A 9917-nucleotide genomic window follows, 5' to 3' on the forward strand; every position below is an offset into this window, starting at 1 on the left:
GTGGTGGATGTGGGATGAGGGGGTTGGTGGAGGGGGTAACCAGGAAGTGGGATTATCATTTGAGATGTAGATGAATGAAATGATTAATTTTTTTTAAAAAATCAATGCTTGATTGATATTTACTAAATAGTTACTATTACCAGGATTTTTGAGAAACAAAGGTGATATAACCTGGTCAACCTCCTAATTCTTGCCCACCATGAAAATCCTATTAGTCGAAGGTAGGAATCCTCATAAAATGGAAACAATGTGAATCTAGACGTCCTCCTGTTCTCTTCACTGGATCTTACTGGTCATGGAGACCCAGAGCAATGGAATCCAGCCGGGATGTAACTGTAATACAAAAGATAAGTTGAACGATTACAGTATTTTAGCAAAATAGTTCTATAGGACAGCAGAGAGCATGGGCCAGGGTGGCCTGAACTTCCTTAAGACTGACTGATGTCTCTTTCATATCTAAAGCCTATTCACACCGCTGTATTATTTTTGTTTTCAGTAACTACCGTAGTCACTTAGTGGGCACATGCAGATTCCATGTGTTTCTTTATGATATATGGCACTAAGAAACACTAAAACCATAATAGGAAGTGTTTCAGCAAAATTACTCTATTGTCCTATACCTCAAAGGACATATTGTATAAATCTATGTGCAGAATCAGACGACGGATTTAAAGCATATTTTGAATAATTCCGTTAGTAAAGGTGTTCCTGAAGAATCCTTTTAAAAGTAGCAGCGTCACATTATCAAACAATTTATAATGCATATGTGAATTTATCTCTACTGATGTTTAACATAAATTAAATATTTGCCCAAAAGCTTTAGAATCAAGCATTATCTAAATCTTTTGTTTGCTTGGTGCTAAAGATCCGAATAAGACATTTGGTCCTTCGAGTGACTGGCAGCGATTTTCACTTTCCACACCGCCAGTCTTGGGCTCACACCTTTGAAGTGTGGAGCATAAATCCTTGCTTTTACATCTTCTGCGAATTTCATGCTTCAGCCACACTTTCAGTCCAGCATACAATTTTTTCACTGCATATCATGTAAAGAGTATGAGAAGTAAGCAAACAGCAAGATGTGTAGGGAATTTAACACAGAGCCCATCACCTTAGACCCTGCACTGTGTAGTCTTGAGAACAGGTTAGTCAGATTTCGCTAAGGCGATGTACATGGTTGGTGTGTTTATTGTTTAGAAAAATAAAGACCAATGCCTAGGACTGAACTGTAATGCCTCTTAAAAGATGGAGGGATGCTCATCCTACTGTGATAGGCCACCCAGTGTCACACCTTTGTGGGGAGATGTGTGGGTTACTCTCCAGACTCAGAACAATTCTGCAAGAGAGCCCAGCTACGTGGCCTGTAACTAATTCTATTACATTCTGATGGTATCTATGGGAACAGTGTCACCACTCATAAGTTAAGAGCTCAGTGCTCTGACATGGGCCTCTGCTTCAAGTGTCCATCACAATTCCCAAAGTTGTGACTGTGCTTATAGACAACTGGCTATAAACTCTTCCAGGACCTCTTCTTTGGGCTCAGAAAATTCATTAAAGCAATTCCCAGAACTCAGGAAATCACTTCATATACATTTACCAGCTCATTAATAAAGGGCATAATAAAAGGAGATCTGAATGGACAGATGAAGAGCTGTACAGAATAAGGCCTGAGAGGGTCTTGAGTGTAGCTTCTTCCATGCTTATATAGTGGGGTACAGCAACCACCTGGCATGTGAATGAACTTTTCATTCATGAAAGCTCTCTAAACTTGGGTCCTTCTTGGCTTTTCTGCAGGAGTCATTACACAGGTATGATTGATGAACTCACTGTTTCTTGGTGACTTACTCAGCCTTCTCTCTCTTTTCTGTAGAGTTTGGAGACAGGAATAAAGATTGCAATCATATCATACAGGTAGTTCCCCTGGGAACCTGTCTCTATCCTCAGGTACTCTACTGGCTCACTGAGGACCACTAAAGATGTTTTTCTCACCTAGAAAATTCCAAGGGCTGTGGTACCTCTGTGTGTGGAGTTCCTAGCATCTCAGAAGTTGCAAAGGTCTTGGGAGCTAAATGCCAGGAACCAGGGGCCAAGATCAAAAGAACAAATGCTTTCCCTAGAACCCCTGTCTATGAGGAGTCCTGTCTACCAGGAGTTCTTTGTACCAGGAATCAGGGTTCAGAAGCCCGTGTGTGTGTGTGTGTGTGTGTGTGTGTGTGTGTGTGTGTGTGTGTGTATGTGTACCATTATAACACACATCAAAACATGTGTTATAACAATCAAAATGTAAATACATTCAACATCTGTAAAAAAGAAATTTACCTACCAATTTAGGACTACCTTAGCTCTCTGAGGAAGTTTGTTCCTCATGACTGAAGATCCTATATACCAGATAGATATACATGATAGATCATAGTGTGATATGTTATTCTCTGTGCACCCCATGGTGGCTACTGCATAATTTCTACAGAGGGAGGATTTGGAGTCATGGCTATTTATCCAAAAGGTGATTTCACCTGACAAGTATGTCGTTTCAGTTAAACATGAATCTAGGTATGTACCAAGACACATTCAAAATGAGCTTAGTGGTCAAATAGCAAGCTTGGCATGGGGTTCAAGTGAGCCCTCCATGCCATGAGTTGATAAGGCTGCTGAGAGGACATAGTTGACATTTCCCAGTTCCTATTTTAGAGGTGTCAGTCATGGATCTGAGATATCTGCAAGGACAGGCCTCCTTGTCACACAAACCCTTTGTTGATTCAAAAGTTGTGTTGTGTAGTTGATGCTATCAATATTATTTGTAAAAGTGGCATCCATCACGCACAGGAAGTGCATCTCAAGCCTCCATGCCTACTCTTCCTTCTGTCGCCTTCACATTGATTTTCTTCACCGTTCCACAAGTTTCTTTATTGCTTGCTTTCTTCTTTAAATTCTGCCAAGGTGGGAGTTCTTAGTTGAGACTTTTCTTCCTTTCATAAATTGAAGGCTGAAACAAGTTCTGATTAATCTCCCAGAGCTTAAAAAGGTTGGCTTTCCCACCCCCACATAACACAAAAATGGATCAGGTAATTTAGCTGAAATGTTATGAAGTATGTGCTGTTGGGTTGCAACTAGCTGTGGAAACCCCATGAACACTTCCCACTGTGATATCTCTTCAAAGACACCTGTTCACATTCTACCAAATGGATTTCTAGCTCAACAATCAAAATGTAAATACATTCAACATCTGTAAAAACAGAAATTTACCTACCAATTTAGGAGTATCATAGCTCTCTGAGGAAGTTGGTTCCTTTACAGTATCACAGAAGACTCATATCATGGATTGATCTTACATGATTCTACATGAAAATTAACAGTAACCACCAAGATTATTATATCATCACTATCATCTAATTTTTAAATTAATGTATTAATTCCAATCACTCTTAGAGATTAACTAAAGATTTCTTTTAAAAAATCCCATAGAATTCTTGGTTGTTTTGGAAAACCACTAGCCTGGTGAAGGCTACTGACTTCTAAGGAAATAACTAGTGGGAAGCATGTTAGATGCTGTGTCTTTCCTTGGAATTTTGCTTCCCATAGCGTTTAAAGTTCTTGGAATTCCACAGATGATATTCTCACACTGCGAGCACTCATAAATTCACTGACAGTGCACATCTGTGTTTATCCTTTCTATCATGATAATGTCCACAATCCTCCCCATATTCCTGAAGGATTAAAGCTTGTCTGCAGACTCTTCCATGGTCACATTTGGCCTCGCATGATCTTACCTGACATGATCAGAAGAGTCCTAGTCACTACCTACATCTTGGAAGCAGAGTAGTGTCAGAACTCTCATTCCTGGCATGAGGGAAACTAATGCAATGGAGGGTTTCTACAGAGATGAGAGCCCGGACAGGCATGGGAATCGCTTTTCCTACTCTTCCTTTATAACCCAAAGAAACTCTGTTCGACCTGGGGAGGTTTTTTTCCCTCAAATATAAGGGATATGTTACAACCATTGCTACTTCTTTTAGACAAGAACAAATATCCATGTGAGAAATCACAAGACAGAGGAAACTCATTCATTTTTCCACGTTGTATAGAGTCTTGATTATCTTTCATAAAAGAGTCTGAAGGAAAGGAATATGGACACCATAATGCTAATTTATTATAACACTGAAATATAGTGAGTCTCAAAAAAACCAGAAAAGTCTTGGACCTCAGAAGCATCCAGGATACCCACCACCCCTCCTTTCCCCTTCCCTCTCCCTCTCATGAACAGCATCACTCATTTAGTGCGTTAGTCTTTGCCACTGGCCTCAGAGGAGTCTCAGCTTTCCGTATATGGTTTCACATTTTTCAGAATTGTTAGAAGTGCTATGCCGAGAAGCTAAAACTATTGAAAACATCCCATGGCCCAACCAATGTATCAGAAAATTCCAAAGGTACAAAAAGCTAGAAGAAATCCACTTAGGTCTCCATGGGTTAATATTCTCCTGAGAAGATGTCACTCTCTCTGCTTAATGATCTCTAACTTTTCACTTGGCCTAGTCTGAGGAAGAAGACCTAGAAGGTGCCAACAGAATGGAAAATTAAGTTCAAGAAGCCAGGTCACTTGGCAGAGCAATCCTTAGCCTTGGCTCGACTCTGCCAACACAGCCGCAAAGATATCAGGCTTTACTTCTTCCCTTAGTTGTGTCTCCTTGGTTCATTTTCTTGCAGCAAGTGGCAGATGCTGGTGGCTTTGAGATTGGAAGGGAAGAGCGCAGGTGGGAAGGGAGCTTTAGGAGGGCATTTCTACTGTGGCGAATCTCCTTCCCCCCTTCCCATCCTCAAAGGATTTATTAATTTACCAACAATTTGCTTCATGACGACTGCTTGCAAAGCTGTGAGCAGGATTTCAGGTAAGTATAATCTGTAAAAGACAAAAGCTGTTTTTGTATTTTCTACCTATCAAATATATGGGACTTTACCAGGCACTTTGAACCCTGTGGCTCCAAAATGTTGAAATGACCTAGATTCCATGTTAAAGAAATAACCCGTTGTCTTCCTGAGATGAGGTGACTTATGGCCCTACACAACAAAATTAAAGCCTTTATTTATTGTACTTCTATTAATAGTAAGCTTCTTAGTGTGATTGTTCCTTGTTATATAATTATATTTTATGCATATAATAAAAATTACATTTTTATAATGTTGCATATATGTACAGGCCTAAACAGAAGCATAATCTTAGATTTATACATATATGCATACATATCTAGACACAAAGTGTATACAAGAATGCTTTTGTTAGCTGAAAACAATACTTCCACAGTGCAACATCTTTTCTCTTGGCATAGAACATTCTGGATCTTTAACAGTCCCATTGGGCAATTAAAAAGACTCATATGCTACTTTAGAAATATTATATTCCTGGTAATTTTTGATGTCTTTTCTCAAGCATCTGTAACAAGCAAATGAATATATTTTCCTGGGTTCTGGGGGCTCTCCCTCTTCTGCTCAGGTTCTAGCTATTCATTCATCTAATTAAGAGCTATTTGAAGTGTGTGTGTGTGTGTGTGTGTGTGTGCGCGCGCATGTGTGAAGGACCATATGAGGCTAAGGTTGGCCTTGAACTCCTGGTTTCCTGTCTACTTCCTGCATATTAGATGTGTGTCAGCATTCTTGCTTTTATAACAATAACCTTGAAAGTGGGACTTCTTACCACATGCAGAGTCTAGAGACACATATATATATATATATATATCCTCCTCATGCAACTCCTCCTGCTGAGCATGGTACTTAGAACTTACATTCATTAATTTGTTTACTCACTTATTTAGTATGTGTGTTATATTACATGTGTGGTGTATGTGCAGTGTATGTATTTGGGTTTACAGGCATGTTCCACCATGCCCAGCATTGTATGTGGCTTCTGAAGATTCAAACTAGTTTTCATGCTTACATAGCAGATCTCCAGCCCTGCCTCCTCCTTTTTCTCTTTGAGACAAGATCTTTCTGGTTTAGTTTCCCAGGGGCTGGGGCCATAGGCATGTACCGCCACACCTAGCTTCGTTATGTGCAAATTTGTCATGTGCGCAGTATATGAAATAGGGACTGCCAGCACAGTTCTGCTCCTGAACGGCTATCAGAGGTGTTAAACATATGCACCGTGCCCAGATAGTAAAAGTAACTCTCCTCAAAGGTGTTTACATTTTAGAGCAGCCAACAGAGTATGTCATCTCACTTAGCGACAAGGACATTTCAGCTTTGAAAGGAGATACCTTACTAATTTGTGGTACGGAAATGCTCAAAATAAGAATCAGATCCTGACCCTGAGGAAGAATTATGGGATACCAAGTTAATACCTGTCAAGTGCACGGTCAGCATGGTTGTTAATCCTTATCAGAATTCATAAGAGAGGTAGCATCCACTGAAGAAAAAGCTCCTAGACATAATGATAATATGCCTTGTTCCTAAGGGAGGCAATTGATGGAGGATGTCTATGTCACAATTGTAATCTTGGGTTGTTCCAGTCACAAGGCTCAGGAGGTTCCCCTTATGAGCTGATAGCCTTTCTAGAAAAAGAAAAAAAAAAAAGTAAAACTGAAAACCAGGCTTTTGCAGACAAAGGGCACATTAGATTCTATCCTTTGAGAATTCCGTTGACATGCATTCTGTTAAAGTTGTTGAGATCGCTAATTATTTTTATGAACTATTAAAGCATTTTACGTGTTTCTAGACATTTCCTTAATAAGGTTGAACACCACTGGATAGCAAATGTGTCATTGTCATTACTGCCCTGAGACTCTTCCTGTGTTCAACTCTCTTCTTTCTGCTACTATGGCTTCATGTCTATCACCTTTCAGAGAGCTACCAGTCTGAAGTTGTAGTCTGAGGATATTTGCATTATTACAAACTAAACTCCAAGGGGGAATTTATAGATCTGGGAGATGTGTAAGAGGTATGGGAAAGCATTTGTTTAATTCTTACTGACTGAGGAGTGAATTCCCTGGGTTAATCAAATGCTTCTGCCACTTGGGCATTTAAAGTATTTGCTACTCTGATCTCTAGGAATACTATTTTCTTCCCATATTCAACTCTAACTCTTGGAGAAGACCTTCCAGATGCAGTTGTGTCTTTCCAACTGTGCTCCTATTCCTTCCAGGGAGAGCATACATTTAAAAGGCAAACGTCCAACATGGATTTTGGAACACGAGATAGTGACCTCCTTTCCCTGACCATGATCATTTAACAATGCAGTACAGGAGAAAAAGCTCAGTCAGCAAGGTGCCTTGGAAGCTCAGTTGATATCAAGGTTTCACACACACACACACACACACACACACACACACACACACACACACAAACCAAGACAGACACAGTGACGTGTACCTGGGGAAGCAAGAGATAGGTAGACCTTTGGGTATCTCTACTCCAGTCCTAGGGGCTGGAAGACAAAGAGTTGCTAGAGCTTACTGCTGCCAGCCCAGCTTCAAGCTCAAGGCTCAGGCTCAAAGGAACAATGCAGACAATAGTAGCGCAGGGTGTCCAATATCCTTCTTCAGCCAGTGCGTGTTCAGGCATGTGCTTACACATCCACATTGCACACTTGTGCATGCAACAACCACGCATTATACAACACAAAAATACAGTCCTTCCCCCACCCCCTGCCACACACATACAAATGTTACTAGCACTTGATAATGACACCCAAGGCTGTTTATCTTATGTTTTCTGCATATGCGTATGACTAACTCTCCATTCTGGTAACTGCTTTTCTATTTGGGTGACTACTCCTGCATTCAGGTGTCTACCCCTCTTTCTTTCACCTAGGAGCAGTATTGGGAATGAAGTCATTCATTCTTCATTGTGGCTCCAAATTGTTATGCAAACAGCACTAGTTTTCTCCAGACCCCACTTTCTTCTGCTGCTTCTTACAGAGCTAAAGTATTTTTATAGATGCCATTGCAGAAAGATGAAGTCATGTGTCTGAGTTCTGGCCAGAGGAATGTGAGAGAAAGCAAAATGTTCCCCTTTCAGTCCTGACCCCCAGAGACCTCTTGAGATATTATTGACTTGTGCTTAGACTGCTTTCTCATTGATCAAGGAAAAGAATGTAATCGAAGAATCTGAGATTCTCACTGATGTAAAGGTCTAAGATGCAACTGGATTCTTGAATACTGTGACACAGAATGCCCCAGCCCTCCCAACGGCTGATATGCAGGGAAATATTGCTTTGATTGTGTTATACCACCAAGATTCTCAGGTTAATACAATGGCGCTGCCTTCATCAGTACACACTTGATACTCTGCTCAGGTTTCATGTTTCATGGCTTCTCTGAAACAAAACCATTTATAGTACTTCCATGATAGCTGTCTGTCCTCAATATAATTACATAACACTGATATCCCAGGACAATCATACACCTATAGGGGCAATGAAAAAACTGTGTCACACCACTTGATGTTCCAGGGTCACCATATACTTAAGGGGGATGATTAAACTATACCCTAAGTGTGGATGCATTACATATTTTTAAATAAAATTTTCACTCTTCAATGTTTTTAATTAACATATTTTGTATAGATTAGCCTAAATAACATAGGGAACCCAGTGCTATAATATCACAACTCATGTTAAATAAAATATTGTATGCAGTTTGTATCAGTTTGTTTTCCCTGTGGGTCTCCTAATAAGTCATGCTTTTCGGAATGGCATCTTGGTAGAGGGAACAGACTATCATCTCTAGAAGAAAAAGGGAAATTAGTCCTATCACTGAACAATCCACTCTGCCCCTTTTGATTGCTTCCTTCTTTGGGATTTATAACAGGTGCTTTTCTTGTTACCAAGGAAAATGCCTGGCAAAAGCAACTTAAAGGAGGACGAGTTTATTTTAGCTCAGAGTTTGAGAGTGCAGTCCATCATGACAGCAAAGTGTGGTGAAGGAAGCAGAAGGGTACATTGTATCCGCAGTCATGAAGCTGAGAGAGATAGATGCTGGTACCCCACTTACTTTCTCCATAGAATCATGCTGACCACATTGTGGGGGGAGGGGGGTCTTCCCTATCTCCAGTTTAATTGCTCGGGCCATGTTCTCAAAGACATGCCAATGTAACTCTAAATCATCTCTAACTGACGATCGAGATAAGCCTTCACCAGCTACAGACGTCATAGAGATGTGACTGGAATGAAATGTGGATGTAGATGGTTGTAGACAGTGGGCTGGTTGGTACATGACAGTGACTGGGGAAATTAGATGATATCCTCTAGGAGCGACTGGCATTGGCCTTTCCCTGCTGTGTGCAGGGAAATCCAGAGAGAGTGCCTATCATGCTTAATACAACGCACTCACCTGACTGCTCTCACATCTACCTGGGCAGTTGACATTATTCACTGCTACTGTGGGTAAAAAAGCTGTACTCAGAGGAGAGGGATGCAAGCAAAAGGCTTCAGGTTTTCACAAAAGACGAGTCTCACACATCATTCCGTGCTCTGAAACTAGTCCCAGTTGACAATGATTTAAATTTCCAATCTCTAGTCCAAGAACACTCATTCTTTTCTATGGTTCCAAGGAAAAAGGAGTACAATCTTCATTTTATAGACGGAGTCTCTGGGGGAAAAAAAAATCACATGGTGAAGTGATTTGACCATCATTATACTGATCGGCATTTACTGATACTTATTTATCTGTTACTTATAACCAGAATTTCTTCCATCACATGGATGACATGTCTGATAATTTAGTCAGTCTCCAGATACTCTGGTTTCCTCTGCAGTGGCAAAGACAAGCACAAAAGAAATAGGGACCTTTTGTTTTGTTTTGTTTTTCTTTGGTGTTTTTACTTAACTGAGAGAATCACAGAGTACTACCTTATTGTTCTGGGCTGTGTGCATTTGGGGACACAACCTGAAGAGGCTGTGTATCTCATTCTATCCTGCTCCAGTAAGTCTACCC

At 40.4% G+C, this 9917-nt stretch overlaps 1 long non-coding RNA gene across 1 annotated transcript; it reads right to left on the minus strand.

Annotated features, from left to right (window-relative positions):
- Positions 1–4270: 4270 nt before the first annotated feature.
- Positions 4271–9572, minus strand: Gm35928. Its single transcript, XR_382320.3, has 3 exons — positions 9315–9572; positions 6327–6536; positions 4271–4891 (listed from the first exon to the last, which is right to left on the minus strand). It is a non-coding gene; the product is annotated as a predicted gene, 35928 (long non-coding RNA).
- Between the last annotated feature and the right edge of the window lie 345 nt (positions 9573–9917).

The sequence above is a fragment of the Mus musculus genome, chromosome 13 (assembly GCF_000001635.26).
Source record: "Mus musculus strain C57BL/6J chromosome 13, GRCm38.p6 C57BL/6J".
In the NCBI taxonomy this organism is placed as follows: Eukaryota; Metazoa; Chordata; class Mammalia; order Rodentia; family Muridae; genus Mus; species Mus musculus.